This window comes from Oncorhynchus gorbuscha, linkage group LG05 (genome assembly GCF_021184085.1).
Source record: "Oncorhynchus gorbuscha isolate QuinsamMale2020 ecotype Even-year linkage group LG05, OgorEven_v1.0, whole genome shotgun sequence".
Classification (NCBI taxonomy): Eukaryota; Metazoa; Chordata; class Actinopteri; order Salmoniformes; family Salmonidae; genus Oncorhynchus; species Oncorhynchus gorbuscha.
Window position 1 is genome coordinate 48057562 of NC_060177.1, and position 24797 is coordinate 48082358.

At 43.4% G+C, this 24797-nt stretch overlaps 1 pseudogene; it reads right to left on the minus strand.

The window, feature by feature from the left end:
• Positions 1 to 13593: 13593 nt before the first annotated feature.
• The window catches only part of LOC124035992, a 64766-nt pseudogene continuing 53562 nt past the window's right edge, over positions 13594 to 24797 (minus strand).

The window sequence follows — 24797 nt, forward strand, 5'->3', positions numbered from 1 at the left end:
TAGAGAATAACAAGGCTCCCTATGGTCAGGGCGTGACAATGTCACTTATGCCTGGAACCGGCCTTGTCAATCCCTTTAATCTGACAAGGCACTCTCTACACAGTCTTTACTACTGTATGTACAGTAGTGCTACCACAAACTCCTATCCACCTGTGCCACCTCTGCAGTCGATTTCACTGCATCGCTCCTTAAAAGGCTAAACCTCCACGGGAGCCCACCTACAACCCCCCCGCGCCTACCACCCCAGCCACCCCCTGCCTCCCCCTCCACTGGTTCATCGCCAAGGCTATAGGACAGAGGGCAAGACATCCCTATATCCCCATGCATCTATTATTCTTACAACTTCCTGTCATTAGGAGCTTCTCTCTGGCCTGTCTGGTGCCCCTGGCTGGATGTGAACTGTTGTGCTGTTACGCTTCACTTCAGACGGCTCTGGCATTTCCTCTGCTTGGGTGCGGTGGCAGGCAGTTTTTGTTGGATGTGGCTTTTAGTGAGAGAAGGGGGAGGTGAGATTCGGAGGGGGTTGTTTGGGGAGGCGGGGGGGTATTCATTTGACTTTTTACTGAAACTATTTCTCTCTCTAAATTGGCTTAAGAGAATTTGCTGTTGGATGCTTTCCTGTGGCCTGAAATACCCACACTGAGTTTGTTCAGGCTAACAGAGTATTGAGATGAGTATCCCAAAGGCAACATTCTGTCTCAGCTCTCTCGATTGTGTGTCTAGGCGGTTGTTATTGGTCACTATGTACAGTATATCCATTGCTAGAAATGGTAGGCTCATTCACGTTTATAAGCAGGGTTATAGGCATGGTTGATTACACAGTACATTGTTGCACGGCGATGTATTTCCTCGTAGTATTTAAGCAGAGGTTTTCAGCTATAGAAAGGTGTTCTATAATGAAGATGTTATTTTGTGAGTGAAGTGTAATGTGCACAGCTGCCCATACCTTACATGGCTAGGTCATTCTTCAGGAAGAGAATATCTTCTCAAAATGTACTTTAAAAACACGTGCGCAGTATGAGCTATGGCTGGTATGCTTTACTGTCTGCTTATTGAACCGATAAGTACAGCCTTTCCCAGGACATTATCATGTTTAGTTGTCTCGTGAATTTACTACTCACTGGAATGTTTCCTACCCTTGAAGGCTGTGTGCTGTGTTTTGGTCATTACCGTGCTACACAGCATTATCTATCCTCCAAGGAAAACACTGCCATAGGCAAATCAGCAGAGGGAATCATTCTCAGGCATCCAATGCCTACTGTAGTCTTTTCATCTATTCTGATCTATTAAGCTCACAGCCATGTTGAGGTTCAATTATGAATAACGATATGCAGGCTTGGCTGAAAAATATTTATCTTTACACATATCTCTCAAAGAAATCTGCACATGATTTGTATGAAGTTCCAAGCTACGTGATCATACACTATATGTAAAATTGCGCACGCAGCCATGCAATCTCCATAGACAAGCATTGGCAGTAGAATGGCCTTGCTGAAGAGCTCAGTGACTTTCAATGTGGCACCGGCATAGGATTTCCATCCAGTCAGTTCGTCACATTTCTGCCCTACTAGAGCAGCCCCGGTCAACTGTAAGTGCTGTTATTGTGAAGTGGAAACGTTTAGGAGCAACAACGGCTCAGTCACGAAGTGGTAGGCCACACAAGCTCGCAGAATGGGACCACAGAGTGCTGAAGAGCGTACAAATCGTCTGTCCTCGGTTGCAACACTCACTACAGAGTTCCAAAATGCCTCTGGAAGCAACGTCAGCACAATAACTGTTCATCGGGAGCTTCATGAAATGTAAAGTTTGCCGCCATTGGACGCTGGAGCAGTTCTTTGGAGTGATGAATGACGCTTCACCATCTGCCAATCTGACGGACAAATGTGGGTTTGGCAAATACCAGGACAACTGTAAAGTTTGGCGGAGGATAAATAATGGTCTGGGGCTGTTTTTCATGGTTCGGGCTAGGCCCCTTAGTCTCAGTGAAGGGAAATCTTAACACTACAGCATGCAATGACATTCTAGACGCTTCTGTGCTTCCAACTTTGGGGAAGGTCCTTTCCTGTTTCAGCATGACTGCTTTGGACTGTGCTTCCTAACCCAGCTGGGATGAGCTAACACACTGGCAGCCTGATACTAGGGTGTGTTCTGGAAGCACCCTTCACCAGGGTGTGAGTATGTGTGTGCAGGAGAGAGAGAAAGGAGGGAGAGAGAGAGAGAGACTGCACAGATTCTGTCAGGCCTGGGCCCTGACAGTAAATCTCAGTAGGACAAAAATAGTTGTGTTCTAAAAAAGGTCCAGTTGCAAGGACCACAAATACTATTACTATCTAGACATCAGCGCCACAGGTAACTTCCACAAAGCTTTGAACGATCTGAGAGACAAGGCAAGAATAGTTTATTTAATTTGAATTTATCCTTTGTTCAACTAGGCATGTCAGAAGGAGAAGGGCCTTCTATGCCGTCAAAAGGAACATAACATTTGACATACCAATTAGAATCTGGTTAAAAATACTTGAATCAGTTATAAAAACCCATTGCCCTATATGGTTGTGAGGTCTGGGGTCCTCTCACCAATCCAAAATTCACAAAATGGGACAATTACCAAAATTGAGACCTTGCATGCAGAATTCTGCAAGAATATCCTCTGTGTACAACGTAAAACACCAAATAATTCATGCAGAACGAAATTAGGCCCATACCTGCTAATTATCAAAATCCAGAAAAGAGCTGTTAAATTCTGCAACTGCCTAAAAGGAAGAGATTCCCAAACCTGGCTTAACAAAGCCATCACCTACAGAGAGATGAACCTGGAGAAGAGTCCCCTAAGCAAGCTGGGGCTGTTCACAAACACAAAAAGATCCCACAGAGCCCCAGGACAGCAACACAATTAGACCCAACCAAATTGGAAAGAATTAACAAAAAAAACTGAGCAAACTAGAATGCTATTTGGCCCTAAACAGAGAGTACACAGTGGCAGAATACCTGAAGGAAAGCTTTGACTATGTACAGACTCTGTGAGCATAGCCTTGCTATTGAGAAAGGTAGGCAGACCTGGCTCTCAAGAGAAGACAGGCTATGTGCACACTGCCCACAAAATGAGGTGGAAACTGAGCTGCACTTCCTAACCTGCTGCCAAATATATGACCACATTAGAGACACACATTTCCCTCAGATTACATAAACCCACAAAGAATTCGAAAACAAATCCAATTTTGATAAACTCCCATATCTATTGGGTGACATAACACAATGTGCCATCACAGCAGCAAGATTTGTGACCTATTGCCGCAAGAAAAGGGCAACCAGTGAAGAACAAACACCATTGTAAATACAACCCATATTTACGTTGATTTATTTTCTCTTTTTTACTTGAACTATTTGCACATCGTTACAACACTGTATATAGACATAATATGACATTTGAAATGTCTTTATTCTTTTGGAACTTGTGTGAGTGTAATATTTACTGTTCATTTTTATTGTTTATTTCACTTTTGTTTGTCCATTTCACTTGATTTGGCAATGTAAACATATGTTTCCCATGCCAATAAAGCCCCTTGATTTGAATTGAGGGAGGGAGGAAGGGAGGAAGGGAGAGAGAGAGAGAGAGAGAGAGAGAGAGAGAGAGAGAGAGAGAGAGAGAGAGAGAGAGAGAGAGAGAGAGAGAGAGAGAGAGAGAGAGAGAGAGAGAGAGAGAGAGAGAATGCAGGCCTGTAGTAGTATATATTATGTGTCTGCTCTCTGACAGGGTTGAAGCGCCTGGCCTCTCAGGTGAGGTCACCCCTCAGCTATGCGCCTCCCCAGCTACTCTGACTGACTTATCTTCCCCTGGAGCCCCAGTGTGTCTTACATACACACGCATGCACACGCACACACACACATGCGCACACACACACACTTTACACACACGCACTGGCAAAATACTTAGACTTACTAAACACATTGTATAACTCTCTCCCTTTCTCTCCACCTCTTTCTCTCTTCCGGTCCCTCTCTCTGTTTGACAAAGACTTTACTGATGAATCTTTGCTACTGACCAATCACCAACGAAGGGGCGTAGACTTTGGCGCCGAACATCGGCTTGCCTCCAGAAAGAAATGTTGGTGCCCGGACAGCCTGAAAAAACCCTCACCGAAATCCAAACAAACAAAAACGTCACAAAATGTCACCATAATGTACGCACAAACTCTACTGAACTGTTTCGGCTGGGAAGCATGCGGACGCCTTTAGAGTCCCCCGTCCATCACAACGTTGCCATTTCTCTGAGAGATGGGTTGAGTCGATTATGGATATTTTCATCGCAAGTTGACGTGCTTGCTCTTGAAACGTCAGCTCAAATACATTTCTTGTTAGCAGCATGGCAATATTCTCCCTCCTTTCTTCACAGATTCACATCCTCTCATCCTCTTCCTGGAGAAAGCTCTGAAACGAGAGCCACATGTGGTGGTGGTGATGTCACCATGTGTCACTAGCTCTTAGACTGCGTTAAACGAGGCTGTGGCGGCGGTGCTCAGTGGGAACGCTGAACACATCCCTGATAAAGCAGCGGACACAGGGTTAAGGCCTGTAATCACTGCCTCACTGACGTCTCTGGCCAGGCGACACACAGCAACCCAGTGGTCACCGCCACACACACACACGTTTGTAAATCCCCCCCATTTACTACAATATGAGGAGAAATGACGTCAGTTATAAAGGAGTTTGGGTGGCAGTCGGTTACTGGTGATGCCGGGGTGTTGTCAACATTGTGGCACATGTGAGGGTTGTTATTGCCATCGAACAATTTTGCATGCACGCAGACACAATTACACAGTCACGGGCACACACAAACGGGCCCGGATTGAGATGGCGTGGGTACAAGAACTCCATGACCTGTAACCACCCACCCACCCCCACTGCCCTTCTAATATTACCCATAAGCCACATCACTACAGGTAACCATGGCAACCCAGCAATCCCCAGCCCAGTTTGCGTGGCGTTTACTAAACGCTTACCAGACTTCCTCTATTAAAACACAAAACTCTGACGGTTGGAAAGACTATATCTTAATGATTCATGTCTGCTATGAATAGACCAGTGAGCAAAATGGCAAAGATTTGCGCTTACTCAGTGTACAGTCTGTCTGTCTGACTTCCAGAACCTTTCAGGAAACTCAGAAAGTAGAATACCATTCTGGATACAGGCAGAATACAAGATGTTTTGTCAGAAAGCCATTACATGTTGGAGGGAACAAGTAGAGCAAGCTGGGGAATGGCATTTCAAAATGAGGTAACGGTTTGGTTTGTGTGGGGATTGTTATTAGACAGTCCACAGCCATTATGGGGATATACAGTCACATCCAAAATGATTGACACCCTTGCAAAAGATGAGCAAAAAGGATTTTGTAACAATTATATTATTTTATACTAATACAATTGCTCAGCATAAGAGTAATTACTTTTTTTCTTTCAAAAAGATAAGTGTCAGAAATGTTGTCACTCCTAAAGATTCGTATAAATAAAATCAAACAAAAATGTTATCTGCATTGACATTCTACTTTTTCTCAATTTAAGGAACTGTATTGTGGCCTTCCATGTCTTCCTGTTTCACTGGGGTATGAAAATGAGGTACACAAATGTGAAATCCCTATGTCATCCATTACCATGGAAAAAGGCAAAGAACTCACAAACGAAAAGATTGGTAAAAAAATAAATATATACCACTTAATCCCTATTAGGGCAACAATTAAGAAGTTTAAATCCACTGGAACAGTGGTAAACGTTTCTGGTATTGGACTCAAGTGTATCTTGACGTACAGTGAGGAAGATGGTTTGTGATGCAAAGAAAAATCTAAGGGCCAATATATGAGAATTACAGGACTCGGTCACATCTTCGGGTCAACAAGTATCCAAATCTACAATTAGACTAGAAAAAAAGCCTTTATTGAGAGCGACCAAAAAATGTGAACGCCTGGAGTTTTCTAAATGGCATTGGCACTTGGATTGGAACCAGTACTATGGTCAGATGAGACAAAAATAGAGCTCTTATGCCACACACACTAGGGGGGTTTGGCATTGAAAGAAGGATACATATGCCGAAAACACCTACTGTAAAATATGTTGGTGGATCTTTGATGTTATGGGGCTGTTTCGCTTCCACTGGTGCCGGCGCCCTTGTTATTAAGGTCAATGGCATTATGAACTCTAGCATGTACCAGGACATTTTAGCCAACAACCTGGTTGACTCTGCCGGGAGGTTGAAACTTGGCTTTAAGTGGATCTTCCACGAAGACAATAACCCCAAGCACACATCAACATCCACAAATAAATGGTTAATTGACAACAAAATCAACATTTTGCAATGGCCATCTCAGTCCCAGACTCGAAACCCCATTGAAAAGCTATGGTATGAATTGAATAGGGCAGGCAATAAGGGCAGACCAAAGGACATACATGATAACTTATTAAACTAAATGGTTAAATATAGTATTTGTGTTATTTATTTCATAGTCTTATTTGCTCATCTTTATCAAGGGTGATTATTTTGGACGCAACCGTATAGGTAAACGGGCTATACTCTACTGATCAGTTCACTGAGTAGATGATCAATATCAATGGGTTGTGTTGATGATCTCCCACATTTCATCTTGCTCAAATGAGGAACTTCACTGGAGTTCTCGCTCTTTTCGTCTTCTTCCGCCTTCTCTCCACTCAATAATCTGTCTCCTTTATGACAATAGCAGCAGCAATAATAACAGAGCTTGAGGTGACTTGCTCAGTGTGCATGTTGTGGAGCTAGAGACAGAAACCCAGTGTGTGTGTGTGTGTGTGTGGTGCTACAGCTTCACGTCTTCCTACTCCATTCCCTCTGTATAGGCCAAGGCTGGGATCGTTCCAATAGGTCCACAGGCTGACTGAGACTCTGGCGTTGTTCCTCACTCCAAGGGAAAACTGGTAGAGCATGGAGATCACATGAGCTTATGTGAAGGAAGGAGAGCAGGGTACTGCTGTGGATCAGGTGTAGGTAGGCCCCACTTTTATAGACTGTAGCTAGGACCCAGAGTTTTTCCAGGTCAGGTTATAGGATAGGCCAGTTCTTATTCAAAACCCCTGGTGGAAAAAGTACCCAGTTGTCATACTTGAATAAAAGTAAAGATACCTTAATAGAAAATGACTAAAGTAAAAGTGAGTCACCCAGTAAAATACTACTTGAGTAAAAGTCTAAAAGTGTTTAGTTTTAAATATATTTAAATATCAAAAGTAAATGTAATTTCTCAAATATACTTAAGAATCAAAAGTAAAAGTTCAAGTATAAATCATTTCAAATTCCTTATATTAAGCAAACTAGACTGCACCGTTTTCTTGTTATTTTAATGTACGGATAGCCCTGTGGCACACTCCAACACTCAGACATCATTTACAAACAAAGCATGTGTGTTCAGTGAGTCTACCAGATCAGAGGCAGTAGGATGACCAGGGATGTTCTCTTGATAGAGTGCTTGAAATGGACAATTATCCTGTCCTGCTAAGCATTCAAAATGGAACTTTTGAGTACTTTTGAGTGCCAGGGAAAATGTCTGGAGTAAAAAGTACATTATTTTCTTCGGGAATGTAGTGAAGTAAATGTAAAAGTAGTCAAAAATAGTAAAGTAAAGTACCCCCCAAAAACAACTTAAGTAGTACTTTAAAGTATGTTTTACACCACTGTTAAAAACCAATAAAATGTCGTGATGTTAGGGCTATGCTTGACCCTTTAAATTCAATCCAGTATATCTGCAATGATGTGATGGTTGACTGTGGTTGATGTGGTTATGCAGTGTCCTATAAAACTATACACCCAATACCTTACCTAAACAGGTCTAAGTTTAAATACATCAAACTTTAATTCTCAAAAGGATCTCGATCTGTTGTGAGGATTGAGGCATTATTATGTCATAAACTGAGGCAGGAACTATGAGGAAGAAAGAGCAGGAGGCAACGTTGATCTCTACCCCCATCTACTGGTTACATAGATGAGTCTCCTGACACAGACAGACCAATGACTGTATATATGAACGCACAAAGCCATTGATCACATGACACCATTCATTCCTTTGTGAAGACTCAATAGCCACTGAAGACAAAAAGTTGGTTTAAGATGGCATCTCATTGAGACAGAACATGAGCTACTCCAGGAAGTGACGTTGCAGGCTAGCTCAGTGCTGCCCCCTCTCACTGAGCAACTCAAATTGAAGGCAACCCGGGCTACTGCAGCAATGTTAGCGTGGCTATATAAAGTGCATTCAGAAAGTATTCAGACCCTAAGATTTTTTAAACATTTTGTTACACTACAGCCTTATTCGTAATTGATTAAATAAAAATAAAATCCTCACAGCAATCTACACATAATAACCCATAATGACAAAAAGCATAAACATGTTTTTAGAAATGTACAAATCAAAAACAGAAATACCATATTAACATAATTATTCAGACCTTTTGCTATTAGATTCGAAATTGAGCTCAGATGCATCCTGTTTCCAATGATCATCGTTGAGATTTTTCTACAATTTGTGGTAAATTCAATTGACTGGACATGATTAGGAAAGGCACACACCTGCCTATATTAGGTCCCACAGTTGACAGTGCATGTAAGATTAAAAACCAAGCCATGAGGTCGAAGGAATTGTCCGTAGAGCTCCGAGACAGGATTGTGTCGAGGCACAGATCTGGGGAAGGGTACCAAAAATTGTGTGCAGCATTGAAGGTCCCCAAGAACACAGTGGCCTCGATCATTCTTAAATGGAAGAAGTTTGCAACCACCAAGACTCTTCCTAGAGCTGGCCCAATCGCCAAACTGAGCAATCGAGGGAGAAGGGCCTTGGTCAGGGAGGTGACAAAGAACCCAATGGTCACTCTGAGAGAGCTCTAGAGTTACTCTGTGGAGATAGGAGAACCTTCCAGAAGTACGATCTCTACAGCACTCCACCAATTAGGCCTTTATGGTAGAGTGGCCAGACGGAAACCACTCCTCAGTAAAAGGCACATAACAGCCCAAAGGCACCTAAAGACTCTCAGACCATGAGAAACAAGATTCTCTGCTTTGATGAAACCAAGATTGAACTCTTTGGCCTGAATGCCAAGCGTAACATCTGGAGGAAATCTGGCACCATCCCTACAGTGAAGCATGGTGGTGGCAGCATCATGCTGTGGGGATGATTCTCAGCGTCAGGGACTGTGAGACTGGTCAGAATCGAGGCAAAGATGAATGGAGCAAAGTACAGAGATCCTTGATGAAAACCTGCTCCAGAATTCTCAGGACCTCAGACTGGGGCGAAGGTTCACCTTCCAACAGGAAAACGACCCTAAGCACACAGCTAAGACAACGCAGGAGTGGCTTCTGGACAAGTTTCTGAATGTCCTTGAGTCGCCCAGCCAGAGCCTGGACTTGGAACCCGATCTAACATCTCTGGAGAGACCTGAAAATAGCTGTGCAGTAACGCTCCTCATCCAACCTGACATAGCTTGACAGGATCTGCAGAGAAGAATGATACAGAAACTCCCCAAATACAGTCTGCCAAGCTTGTGGTCATACCCAAGAATAATTGATGCTGTAATTGCTGCCAAAGGTGCTTCAACAAAGTACAGAGTAAAGGGTCTGAATATTTAAGTAAGTAAAAAGTTTCAGTTGTTTTCTTTTTATAAATTAGCAAACATTTCTTAAAACCTATTTTTGCTTTGTCATTATGGGGTATTGTGTTGATTGATCAGAATAAAAACCATTTGAATCAAATTTCCAACAAGGCCGTAACGTAACAAAATGTAACAAAAAGTAAACGGGTCTGAAAACTTTCCGAAGGCACTGTACATAGGGTACCAGTACCGAGTCGATGTGCAGGGCTATTAGGAATTTGAGGTAGATATGTACATTTAGTTAGAGGTAAAGTGACTAAGCAACATGATAGATAATAAACAGTAGCAGCAGAATGTGTTGGAGTGTCAGTGTAAGTGATGTGTGAGCAGAGTCCAGTATGTGTGCATACTGTCTGAGTTATTGCAAAAAGGGTCAACTATTTAGCAGTTTTATGACTTGGGTGAAGAAGCTGTTCAGGAGCCGTTTTCTCCTAGACTTTAGCGCTCTGGTACCGCTTGCTGTGCGGTAGCAGAGAGAACAGTCTGACTTGGGTGACTGCAGTCTGACAATTTTTAGGGCCTTACTATGACACCGCCTGGTATAGAGGTCCTGGATGGCAGGGAGTTCGGTCCCTGTGATGTACAGGACTGTACGCACTACCCTGTGCAGCGCCTTGCGGTCGTCTGCCGAGCAGTTGCCATACCAAGCAGTGATGCAGCCAGTTAAGATGTACTCAATGGTGCAGCTGTAGAACTTTCTGAGGATCTGAGTGCCCATCTTTTCAGCCTTCTGAGGGGTAAGTGGCATTGTTGTGCCCTCATCATGACTGTGTTGGTGTGTATGGACCATTATAGGACAATGATCAGCAAACTTGATGATGGTGTTGGAGTCGTGCGCAGACACTCAGTCGTGTGTGAACAGGGAGTACAGGAGGGGACTAAGCACACACCCATGAAAGGCGTTGAGGGTCAGTGTGGCAGATGTGTTGTTGCCTACCCTCACCACTTGGGGTCATCGCTTCAGGAAATCAAGGATCCAGTTGCAGGGAGGTGTTCAGTCCCAGGAACCTTAGTTTGGTGATGAGCTTGGAGGACACTATGGTGTTGTAAGCTGAGCTGTAGTTTACGAACAGCATTCTCACGCAGGTGTTCCTTTTGTCCAGGTGGGAAATAGAGATTACGTTATCTGTGGATCTGTTTGGGCGGTATGTGAATTGGACTGGGTCCAGGGTTTCTGGGATGATGATGTTGATATGAACCATGACCAGCCTTTCAAAGCATTTCATGGCTACAGATATGAGTGCCAGGGGCAATAGTCATTTAAACAGGTTACCTTGGTGTTCTTCAGCACAGGGACTATGGTGATCTGTTTAAAACATGTAGGTATTACAGACTGCATCAGGGAAAGGTTGAAAATGTCAGTGAAGAAAGACACTTGCCAGCTGGTCAGGGCATGATCTGAGTACGCATAATTTTAATCCGTCTGGCCCTGCGGCCTTGTGGATGTTAACCTGTTTAAAGATCTTACTCACATCGGCTACAGAGAGCGTGATCAGACAGTCGTCCAGAACAGCTGGTGCTCTCACATATGGTTCAGTGTTGCTTGCCTCGATGCGAGTATAGAAAGCATTTCCCTCGTCTGCTAAACTCGCCTCACTGGGCATCTTTCAGCTTGTTTTCTCTTTGTAATCTGTGATGGTTTGCAAGTTCTGCCACATCCGACGAGCATCAGAGACGGTATAATAGGATTCAATCTTATTCTTGTAATGACACTTTGCCTGTTTGATCATTAGTCGGAGGGCGTATCAGGATTTTTTTAACAAGTGTCCGGATTAGTGTTTCGCTCTTTGAAAGCGGCAGCTCTAGCCTTTAGCTCAGTGCGGATGTTGCCTGAAATCCATGGCTTCTGGTTGGGATGTGTACATACTGTCACTGTAGGGACCACGTCGTCAATGCACTTATTAATGAAGTTGGTGACTGATGTGGTAAACTCTTCAATGCCATCGGATGAATCCCAGAACATATTCCAGTCTGTGCTAGCGAAACAGTCCTGTACCTTAGCATCAGCTTCATCGGACCACTTCTGTATTGGGGTGTCACTTGTACTTCCTGTTTGAGTTTTTACTTGCAAGCAGGAATCTGGACGATAAGAGTTATAGTCAGATTTGCCAAGTGTGGGGTGAGTGAGAGCTTTGTATGCATCTCTGTGTGTGTAGTAAAGATGATCTACAGCCCCCCCCCCTAGCTGCACAGGTGACATGCTGGTAGAAATGAGGTAAAACACTTTTTTTTCCTGCATTAAAATCACTGGCCACTGGAAGCGCCGCCTGTGGAAAAGCATTTTCTTTTTCACTTATGGCCCTATACAGCTCGTTGAGTGTGGTCTTAGTACCAGCATCGGTTTGTGGTGGTAAATAGACATCTACGAAAACATATAGATAGACTCTCTTGGTAAACAGCATGGTCTAACTTCCTTAATATTAGAGATTGTGCACCAGTCTTTGTTGACAATGAGACACACCCAACCCCACCCGCACGGATCTTCCCGGACGCTACTGTTCTGTCCTGCCGATGCATGACAAACCCTGCGTATTATCCATGTCCTTGTTTATTCACTCACCACCGTAGTCTTGTCAATGTGCCTGTCCGGTGACCTCGATAACAACGTGTTTTCCTCTTCGAGTGTCGGGGATTAGGGTCTGCTCTGAGGTGAGCGCAGTATGTCCTGTGCCGAAGACTCATTTATTTAACCTTTATTCAACTAGGCAAATCAGTAAAGAACAAATTCTTATTTACAATGGCAGCCTACCCCGGCCGTACCCGGACGATGCTGGGCCAACTGTGCGCCACCCTATGGGACTCCCAATCACGGCCGGATGTGATTCAGCCTGGATTCAAACTAGGGACTGCCTCTTGCACTTAAATGCAGTGCCTTAGACTGCTGCGCCACTCATTGAAGTAGAAGTCTTCGTTCAGATTGAGGTGAGTGATTGCTGTTCTGATGTCCAGAATCTTTTTTCAGTCATAGGAAATTGGAGAAACCTCATGAACAAAAAAATGTAAGATCAGCGCAAACTAAATAACAAAATTGGTTAGGAGCCCAATAATTGCGGCTATGCATCCAAGCGCCATCTTTATACAACAATTAGCGTGTTAGCATTTATTGAGATGACTCATGTACTGGATGCAGCTATGCAGAGTGGTCACAAGCTGCATAGCCACAAAGTCATAAAATCAGATTTTAAACCTAACCTTAACCACCTTAAATTAAGTTCAGAAAGCACATTTTCGTTTTCATGAAGTTTTACAATATAGACATTTTTTTACTTTGCAGCTGGTCCGTCGAGCAGAAACCGCTCATTTCTGCCTCCAGGGCAAGACTCATGACAATAAATGACAAACTGAACTAAATGATTCCTTCTTCATGTGATTTTAAAATAATCAATGCAAGGACATACATTTGGTGTATTAGAAGCAACTTTTGGTAACATGATTGTCTTTCAAACATTTATTTTATTTACACAAAGATCGACCACAAAGATCACCTTTTTTAATTCACTATAATATAGGATCTTGTTTTGTTCTAAAGATGCCTGCAGTACCTGCGGTTGGCCTTGAACCTCCGTGGCAGTCGCTTTCCCCTGACACAGACACGACACACATTTTACTATCTTAGTGAGGACCAAACAACTGATTCACATTCAAAATCCTATTTTCCCTAATCCCTAACCATAATCCTAATCCAAGCTCCTAAACCTAATTCTAACCCTAACTCCTAAGCCTAAAATAGCCTGTTTCCTTGTGGGTACCGGTGAAATGTTCCCACTTGTCACACACACACACACACAGTTTCTAAAACATATCTGTGCACAAGAAGCATCATGGAGAATTGATATAGAACAATAGGCTCAAAAGACAAAAGGACAAATAGATAATATTTACTTAGGGTTTAATTAAAAGCCAGGTGAAACATTAAAATACTGAAACGGCAAAAGAAATATATTTTGTTTCCTTTTTTTTTTTTTTTACAAATCAGTGGTTAAAAAATATTACAAAGGATTATTCAAAACATTTTTGTAAAAGCAGCAAAACATTCTGATTGTTGTCTTTAAAAAAAGCCCTTAATATTGTGTGTATGTGGTGTTGTGTGTGTGTGTGCTTTTTCAGTTTCAGAAACATATTAACACAAGCAGTTAATACCAATATTCATTTGAAATGAGAATGAGGGAAACAGAAGTGCATATTAATACTATGTGTAAGTCACACTGAAAATGTCACAGAGCAGAGATACACCTACAACCTACCAAGGCTTCTGTCCCTCCCAGCTCTCTCCGTCCTGGGCTAATGACGCATTCATGTGCTAATTGGAACTATTAAAACTCTAAAAAATGTGTGACTTGCGAACTGCTGGTGGTTATACACGTGCCCTGTTCAACAAGTTAGCAAGTCGGAAATTTCGGAGTTTCCGAGTTCCTGACTAGCGAGTGAACGCGGCGTAACACACAGTTTTGGGTCAAACAAGTGGAGATCAGGTTTACAAAATTAACTGGAGAGTATTGTTGCAGCCGAGGAGCAGTTGTGCCATTTTGTGTAAAAAAAAAAAACGGTAGACACTGTAGTGCTCAACTTTCACATTTTGTTGTACTGTCTCCCTTCTTTATTGAGAGAGAGAAGAGAGAAGAGAGAGAGCCAGAGTTGGGTTGAAGCCATTTGTGACTGCCGAGGCAAGCTGGTAAAACTGGGTTTAATAATCCATTAGTACACACATGGTGTAAACTTAAGGCTACATAATAGACAGAAAGGGCATGCCTTGACAGACTGCCAAGTGCAAAAGATCAGTTTGTTCATGAATCTGAAATCTGTCGGTTCTCAATGTCTTCTCAACAATTTAGTATCTACAGCCTCGCTTGGTTTGGACGATGTGACGACAAGGTTTGGGTGACATATTTGTAAAGCTCCAAGTCAGGGGCCTTATGCACTGTGTACCCCACAGCTACTGTAGACTACTGTAGGCCTCAACAACATAGCCCCTTTGGTACACAGCATAGGATGGCGGAATCATTGGTCAATCCACAGGCACTAAGAGACAAGGAGGAAACCCGCCTGGTCCAATGTGTGTGCAGATGTGTTTTTAGCCTGCATGGTGGGTGCTAACCTGAACCCAGAAGGCATTGGTTTAGAGGCCCCTCCTCATATGTACAGTAAACCTATAGAGTACCATGGTACGAGTCATAATCGTTTTTCCACCATTCATTTTTACCAGAGGAGATTTTAGAAACACCGCAAATAAGGGCTGTGTTTCGTGTAAATCTCTCTAGGACAAGGTGACTTTTATCAAAATATTTGCCTGTATTTAAAAAATGAAATGCTAATTAGAGGCTAATGTGGCTATCATAAAGAACGACAAATGCTTTGATGATCTGGGCGAGACTGCCGAATCGAGGCAAAGAACATCTGGATTAACTATCTAATGTTAGCTAAATGTAGTTATGAAAAGCGTCAACATTTATATAAATTGACAATTATGTAAACGGTCTTGTGCATGTTTTAAATTGACACAAAACCAGTTAGCAAAGGTGTCAGTTACAGATGACGTGCATGAGCTTGCAGGGATTTGTAGTCTTTCATGATGTCTACTGTGATGCTAATTAGAATGTTCAAATCTGAATGTAAATAGAGCTAAATATAGTGATACAATTTATTTGAAGTGTTTCTAAAATTCCCTAACAGAAAAATGAATGGTGGAAAAAACGATCGGAACCATTTCCCTGTTTGACCGCTAGAGGCTCGACAAGAGGGCGCCAGCATGAGGTCATTATCAAAAGGCACAGGAGACGCCAGACCAGGGGCAAACAACAACAAGGGGTTCTCTGTCAATAAGCGGCATGGTCAAAAATATTCTTCAAATTCTCAGCAATACTCATGTTTTCTTTGGACAATACTACACTCTTGAGCTGATGCAAATTATGGTGATGTGAAAGTGACATCAAAAGAGTATGGACTTAATGGGGCGGCAGCGTAGCCTAGTGGTTAGAGCGTTGGACTAGTAACCGGAAGGTTGCGAGTTCAAACCCCCGAGCTGACAAGGTACAAATCTGTCGTTCTGCCCCTGAACAGGCAGTTTACCCACTGTTCCCAGGCCGTCATTCAAAATAAGAATATGTTCTTAACTGACTTGCCTGGTTAAATAAAGGTAAAATAAATAAAAATGTGACGTTTCAAATCACAGGTACAGAAATGGGCCAATAGGGGGCAATGTGGGTCAACTATTGACGGCTGTTCAAAGCCAAAGATCCACTTCGTAATTTGTTTCCCTGTGTATACATGCATTTCAGCCCAATCAAAATTCTGTAGCTCCCAAGGCTGCCCGATTTATAAATAGGACATTCCCAAGGTGTATGAATTCATAGAACGTGAGCACAACCTACCACAACTGTACCAGCACACTGGGGAAACCATGGTCCCACACCTGGTAAAATACTGCTTTAACACTGTACAAGAAGCAACACATCTTGCCAACGTCAATAACCATTGTCATTAGTTACTGAGATTCCTGTGTACCCTCAATGTCATGATGAGATCCCCAATGACGTTACATTTAGGCTGTACTCAAGCCAACTGAACGTATGAGGATAATATTATATACAATTACAATAGTATGACTGACTTGAGAGGCTTCACACATAATGGACAGAGGCTTTCATTTCAGTCACTAATACTAGGATACTACAGCTGAGCCCGGGTTGCCTTTGTATGTGAGCATGACGAGGTAGCTACACACTCAGTCAAAGCCCTAAGAAAGCCACATGGACAGTTGAAGGGAGAAAGGAAGATCCCATGCTACAAAATATCACGTTTTTAAAACAACCCGGTTAAAGAATTGTCCATGCCAAGCACAAAAAAGTCAGAGCTAAAAAGACCACAAAAGGAAGGAAAGTGCAACCCGATACTGAAAAACTGAGAAAAGTGCATTTACAAAACCAAAATTAGGCCATGATGCAAAAATAATAACCACATCCCACAAGTGTTGAACAGCATTCACACAAGGCAACCAGTATTCTCATAGTAAGCGTTCGCATCCCCTAGATCACAGGTGTCTAAACCTTGGTCTCTATTGCATTACAGAAGGTACTTACAATACTAACAGCCCCTTCGATTACTAACTTAAGGCCTGAGTTTCCACTGACCACCCGAAGACCCAGAAACTCTCCGGGAGTAGCGCTGGGGTCTGCAGCTCCAGAGGGAGACTCAGACGTGGGAGGAAGGCGAGGGAGAGGCCTGCCTCTCTGGCCTGGTTGAGGGTGTGAGACTGGGTGTGTAAGCATTAACCAGAGACTGAATCAATCAGCTCTACTATTATCCTTTGTAGAACCGGTCTGCAACTGTATACCACTACCTTACACTGTACATTTTGAGTATACTCCGTTTCCTAATATTGGATGTGCACTTCCATGAGGGAAGGCTTTGTAGGGCATGTCTACCATTAGTAAGACAACTTTAATAGCTCATCCATGGGGCACTGAAAGGGGACATGGAAGTCAAATAGCTCTATGTTCCTATGTCAACCCCAGATTAATGTTCCAATATCCTAGTCCGAAATAGGGGCGCAAGGACTATTTCAGTGTTCCAATTCCAAATATGCAGGTTTGCAGTTTTTTGGGGGGGTAAAAATCAGGCCAATTCTCACTTGGGTCTCATGAGATCCTATCGCATAGCTATTTCAGTAGCTGTTGATGACTAGAACACGCATCCCGTGAAGAAAAGCTAAAAAAAAAAACAAGTTTCACGCCATCCATCTATCTCCCACAGTCACCTGGGTAAAGGCGGGGGTGGAAATCTCAAACCCACAAATAGAACGAAGGAGGTAAAGAGAAACATGTTACAAAGTCTTCTTTTTTTCCACATAACTACCACTTTTGTGCAAAAAGAAGGCAATTAAAATACAGTAATAATGCTTTGTTAGTTATTGTTTTCTTCGTCTTCAAACTTGCCTGTTGTAATACAACGTCTTGGATTCATTAAGATCTTGACGGTGCCGTGGGTTATTAAGATGTTCTCAGCAGCCCAAATCCAACTCCATAGCACTCAACTAAAAGACAGTACTACACATTCCCTTTGTTAACAAAATGATTGAAGCAGCACACTCCCTCACAACCAAAACAGAACTGCACTCTGCAGCGCAAGAAATAAAAAAAAGCAAGTGAAATATTTGGTCTAGCGCGGCATTGAAAACGACAGAATGTCGTTAAATAAATGGAAAGATTCAACTGCAAAGCGTAGCTCTGCTCATACTGAAAAGACCAACATTGAAATTCATAATATTATGAATATATTCACTAACGTTAATGTCTATTAGACACCTTTTAATACGAAAAAAAATAACCTTAGTGCAGCACATCTGAATGTAACAATATATGGGCAGATTTAAAGGTTTATTAACACTGATAAAGGGCTGAGCAGACATAAACCCCCCAAAATAGTGGACCGAAAAGACTTTCTGTCTTTTTAGTGGACATCCTGAGCGCCATTTTCAATTCCAGCTAAAGGAGTGGAAGTCCTGCAGTGGCACCTGGGTTTTACTTGACATTGCAGCTTTATAAAAACATACTGAGAGGGGGGGGTGTCAAAAAGTTTATCTTCCTCTATTCCTTATTCCCTTCCTCCCCACATTTGCCATGTTATGGAGGAGGCAAGCAGAGGAAGGCAAGGAGACAGGAGGGAGGGAACATGTCTGCCTCATTTTTTGGTATAATACATGTGCTTTCAACACTCAGTGAGGACAAAAGACTACAGTTGACTTTCAAATACAGCTGTAATAAAATAAAGTTAAAAGACACTAGAATTAAGGATATATGCAGGCAGGGGAGAAAACTCCTGTTTGCTCCCGGTGAGGGTTGATGATGGAACCCTGAGCAGTGAGTTAAGGCAGGCTGGCTGAGGGGCACCCTAGTGGTCAATTAAGACAGAGCAAGAAGAAATCTGTTCAGTTCGGCTTCTTACTCCCTCCCATGGCAGTGGTATAAAATAGCCCTCTGATCCAGAAATGCTATCAAGTGTTCACTTTGAATGTCATTGAGGGGGATTTGTTCAGCACTGTTGGCCTCTCCTCTTGGTGTTATGTGGGGGATCACGATGGGTGCTTGAATCACAAACCACCACCTTTGCTTGAGCATCGTACCTCAACCCAGACTAACCACCTCTACTGCCTCTCCCTTGCACAGCTGATTCTAGAACAGAACCTCCAACACGGAGCTTCACTGGGATGAAACCCGGGAGAAAACAAAATGGTGTCAAACTTGTCCAAAGTGGATGACAAAGTCTGTGGAAGAGACGTCAGACAGGCATAGGTGGTGGTCAGAGACTCTGAGGCAAAACACCCAACTCTGGGATGGGCTCTACTCTAATTTCAAATCCCTAAGCGAAATAAAACCAAACAAAGCATCCTTCCATGTGTGTTGAAGCAGAGCTGGCGCCCCCTGGCTTCTGGTCTTGTCCAGTGTGCTAACAGTCTAATAGACATGAAGGCAGAGGTAACCTCCCCATAGGGGAGTCTTAGCAGTGGTCTGTGGAATGGTCTTTAGCTTCTGTGTGACTGAGGGGCAGAGAGAGAGAGTCCTTTTGTTCCCAGTCTCGTCACCCCCAGGCTGGTGGGTGGATCTCAGGTGGAGGAGGCAGGACTGGACTGGTCACTGAGGCCCAGCTAGGTGAGACCATCTTGGGCACAGAGAACTGGACTGGTCACTGAGCCATACACAATCGTACAGAAGGGAGACTTGGCTCTCCCGTCATGGAGAGGTGGTAGACTCATAGCTGGCTCCCTCAGTCTGGGGTGAGAGGTCAGAAGCAGGAGGGGTCATAGAGGGGTGACAGCCTCAGGAGACATGGGGTGAGGAGGACGGGTGTCTCGAGAAGCACCAGCCTCTCTTGGTGCGCAGCTTGCGTAGGATCTCCTCCTCGCGCTCGCGCTCCTTCTGAGAGCGCAGGTAGCGGTCCTCCTCCTTCAGGAACCACACCGGAGGCCACCGCTGCTTCTCAAAGTGCCTCTGGTTCTCTACAAACAGAGAGAGAGAGGGGGGGGGAGAACATAAGAGATGCATAAACAGACATAGAAAGAGAAAGAAAGCGTGAATACAAGGGACCAAAAAGTAACGTTAAAAACAAGTCGAGAGATGGGGAGCGAAGTTGGGGATCGGAGGTGGGACTGGAGGTACAAAAGAGATGAAAAAATGTAGAACAGAGCGGATGAGGAGACACACACAGACGTAGAGAAGAGAAAGGGAATGCGGTCTGTACCTGGAGACATGACCTTCATGTCTTTAGGGAACTTGCGACAGACGCTGTTGTAGTTGGTGCAGATGTGATGGAGACACCAGGCAGACAGCTGCTTGGCATTGTGGAACTGCAAGGGATGAATGAATAGGTGATCAGTCCATCAAAAAGGTCCAATGGGAAAAAAGACCTCAAACTTTCTTACTTTACAAATAAGAAAGATGAACTTGAATGGGAAGTGGACAAATGACTTTTAAAGATGAATGTCACCTGCCATTGTAGAACAAAGTGTTCTATAGTTGGGTATCTGATATAGGCCTGAGCTATAGGGTGGTCCGATCCTTCTTGGATATCAATTAGAATGTTCTCTCCAGTGAAATAGTATTTTCCTAACAACAGAATGTAGTATGTGTATTATGTGTATTACAGTAACAGTGTCATCAGTACAACTGTCATTCAGAGTATACGGTACGTGTAAAGACTCACCTGAGCCAACTCCAGGTAAGCCAGCACCTGTCCGTCGATGTCCACTCCCTTCATCGCCCACTGGAGCAGCTCATTCACAGCATACTGCTCTGTGAGGGCAACAAGGCGTGGCAGACACAGCCGGTTGGATAGGACGATAAGCTCAATAGGCTCCAGATCAGGACAGGGCGAAAGCAGCCCACAGTACATGAACTCCAACACTGCACGCATACAGGAGCTACTGGTGTCAGGGATGGACACCTGGAGGAGGGGGAGAGGGGGAGGGAGGGGAGAGAAAGTTGGATAGAGAGATTCAAATTTTGTGAATTAGAAAATAATAATACTATGTCTTCTAAACTCAGCAAAAAAAGAAACGTGCTCTCACCGTCAACTGCGTTTATTTTCAGCAAACTTAACATGTGTAAATATTTGTATGAACATAACAAGATTCAACAATTGAGACATAAACTGAACAAGTTCCACAGACATGTGACTAACAGAAATGTAATAATGTGTCCCTGAACAAAGGGGGGGGGGGTCAAAATCAAAAGTAACAGTCAGTATCTGGTGTGGCCATCAGCTGCATTAAGTACTGTAGTGCATCTCCTCCTCATGGACTGCACCAGATTTGCTAGTTTGCTAGTTCTTGCTGTGAGATGTTACCCCACTCTTCTTCCAAGGCACCTGCAAGTTCCCTGACTTTTCTGGGGGTGAATGGCCCTAGTCCTCACCCTCTGATTCAAATGGTCCCAGACGTGCTTAATGGGATTGAGATCGGGGCTCTTCGCTGGCCATGGCAGATCACTGACATTCCTGACCAGCAGTATGGCTGGTGGCATTGTCATGCTGGAGGGTCATGTCAGGATGAGTCTGCAGGAAGGGTACCACATGAGGGAGGAGGATGTCTTCCCTGTAACGCACAGCCTGCAATGACAACAAGCTCAGTCCGGTGATGCTGTGACACACCGCCCTAGACCATGAAGGACCCTCCACCTCCAAATCACCCCTGGTGAGATAAAACCGCGACTCGTCAGTGAAGAGCACTTTTTGACAGTTCTGTCTGGTCCAGCGACGGTGGGTTTGTGCCCAAAGGCAACGTTGTTGCCGGTGATGTCTGGTGAGGACCTGCCTTACAACAGGCCTACAAGCCAAGTCCTCAGTCCAGCCTCTCTCCGTCTACTGTGGACAGTCTGAGCACTGATGGAGGGATTGTATGTTCCTGGTGTAACTCGGGCAGTTGTTGTTGCCATCCTGTAGCTGTCCCGCAGGTGTGCTGTTCGGATGCACCGATCCTGTGCAGATGGTGTTACACGTGGTCTGCCACTGCGAGGACGATCAGCTGTCCTTCCTGTCTCCCTGTAGCTCAATCTTAGGCATCTCACAGTACGGACATTGAAAAGTGTTGCCCTGGCCACACCTGCAGTCCTCATAACTCCTTGCAGCATGCCTAAGGCATGTTCATGCAGATGAGCAGGGACCCTGGGCATCTTTCATTTGGTGTTTTTCAGTGTCAGTAGAAAGGCCTCTTTCGTGTCCTAAGATTTCATAACTGTGACCTTAATTGCCTACTGTCTGTAAGCTGTTAGTGTCTTAACGAGCGTTCCACTGGTGCATGTTCATTAATTGTTTATGGTTCATTGAACAAGCATGGGAAACAGTGTTTAAACCCTTCACAATGAAGATCTGTGAAGTTATTTGGATTTTTACAAATGATCTTTGAAAGACATGATCCTGAAAAAGCGCAGTTTATTCTTGAGTTGAGTAGTTATTTAAGTGATAATGCCAGAGAAGCCGGTGTTTGTCGGATATATTGGCACGGGTGTTGTTAAGCCCGAGACTAAGTTTGAGTACAAATTTGTTTACATCCCTGTTATTGTGTATTTCTCCTTTGCCAAGATAATCCATACAGTTGACAGGTGTGACATATCAAGAAGCTGATTAAACAGCATGATCATTACAAAGGTGCACCTTGTGTTGGGGACAATAAAAGGTCACTCTAAAATGTGCAGTTTTGTCACACAACAATACCACAGATACCACAGCCTCAAATTTCTCTACCATAATGTTTTTTTTAAATAGAATTTGGCAGTATGTCCAATCGGCTTCACAACCGCAGACCACATGTAATCACACCAGCCCAGGACCTCCACATCTAGCTTCTTTACCTGCGGGATCATCTGAGACCAGCCACCCAGACAGTTGATGAAACTGAAGAGTATTTCTGTCTGGAATAAAGCCCTTTTGTAAGGAAAAACGCCTTCCGATTGGCTCATGTGAAATCCATAGATTAGGGCCTATTAAATGTATTTCAATTGACATATTTCCTTATATGAACTGCAACTCAGAAAAATCGTTGAGATTGTTGCATTTTGCATTTATATTTTTGTTCAGTATAGACTGATATATAGTCCTATACTGTATATAGATGTCCTAGCCTACCTATTTCAGATAATTACATTCAATGCAGTATTGGCCTTATATTTAGCTAATTCATGATTGGTTATGATTAATAAGCCTATAACATATAACCTCTGTCTCTTGCACAATACACAAGCACCTGTGCTCTGCTGACCCTCCTTATAAAAAAATGCTCCTTAGCTCTTGGAGTCCCCTGCAGGAAAAACTAGACTAGAATAGCTTGTGGGACATCATTTTTTGCATTTCTTATACCAAGACTATTCCAAGGGACGCACGCTCTTTTTTTGCTGAATGTTAAATAGAGTAGCCCAATAGAACTCATGGATAGTTCGAAAGAAGAATGAACGCACGATGACAGTGGGCTATAGCAGTTATTTATTCAGACCCATAACCATTCAATCTTCGCGAAGAGAAGTGAAAGAGGAGGTAGGCTAATAGCATTAGGGGAAACATTATAAAAGGTATATATGTGTCAACCTGCTAATTATACAAATTATATTTCAAAATTAAAATCAAATTCAATAGCCTATACTTGTAACTTTTGACTTTGTAGGCTGCATGTGCTGAACCAAAATCGCATGTTTTCTGCCTTATCATGGTTTGAAGAGTGGATTCCGTCTGGCCACTCTACCATAAAGGCCTGATTGGTGGAGTGCTGCAGAGATTGTTGTCCTTCTGGAAGGTTCTCCCTTCTCCGCAGAGAAATCTGCGGAGATTGACCATCGGGTTATTGGCCACCTCTCTGACCAAGGCCCTTTTGGTCAGATTGCTAATGGTGGTTCCAAACTTCTTCCATAAGAATGAGGGAGGCCACAGTGTTCTTGGGAACCTTCAATGCTGCAGAAATGTTTTGATACCTTTCTCCAGATCTCTGCCTCGACACAATCTATGGACAACTCCTTCGACCTCATGGCTTGGTTTTTGCTCTGACATGCACTGTCAACTGTGGGTCCTTATATAGACAGGTGTGTGCCTTTCCTAATCATGTCCAGTCAATTTAATTGACCACAGGTGGACTCCAATCAAGTCGTAGAAACATCTCAAGGATGATCACCGGAAACAGGATGCACCTGAACTCAATTTTAAGTCTCATAGCAATGGGTCTGATTACTTATGTAAATAAGATATGTTTAAACATTTTAATACATTTGCAAAAATGTCTACAAACCTGTTTTTGGTTATGGGGAATTATGTGTGGGCTCTGTACTGCATTTGGTATTTTTTGGGCTTGGGCTCATTAAAGGTCATTAATGTAGGGCTCATAAAATGTATTTAATATATGTCTCATCAGGCTCAGGTAGCATCAGGTTAGATTTTTTAATGCTCTAATCCAATTAAATCATATTTATATGCTTTAATGCTTTTGAATGACACTTCCTGTTTTGGCGGGAAATACCGGGTTCCCTGGGAGAAAAGTGATTTGTTCTCCGGATGGAACATTTGTAAAATACCGGGAAAATATTAAACTCTAACACCAACCTTCAATGTAAGTGCATGGGTGGGTGGATCACGTAAGTAAAGTGATGTCAGAGTGATGTCACAGGAAATAGCGTGGGGTATGGGGTTGTGCAAGGTGAAGGGCAGTTCGTCTCCAGGCGAGTCGAACCTTTTGATCTTGCCAGAGATGAAAGCTCCGGGCCCGCCAGGGAGGTGTTGACGCTAGCTAGCACTGTGGCTAAGGGTAACAGCCTCAAAGCACCCCAGAATAACCCCACTCGGTCAGTCGCTGCACGTGTCACAGAAGGCTTGGATGTCATTGTGGGACCGAGCTTGAAGCAGAACTGTGGGATGGACCGAGGAGAAAACACCTCTGACTGGACCATTTACGTAAGCACATCCAAAACGGAGCAGTACACACAAAAAGAAAAGCGAATGCGTCCCCATATTACAGATAAAACAAGTACAAAAGTACAGCTACAGAAAATAAGGTAATATTCACTCACTGTTTGCTTCTCATTGTGTCCTGCTTCAATAAGATTGTCTGTTGTTGGAGCAGCAGCACACAGGCTGACCAGACCTACCCATACAGGCAGAATGGGCTGGGCTTGAGGT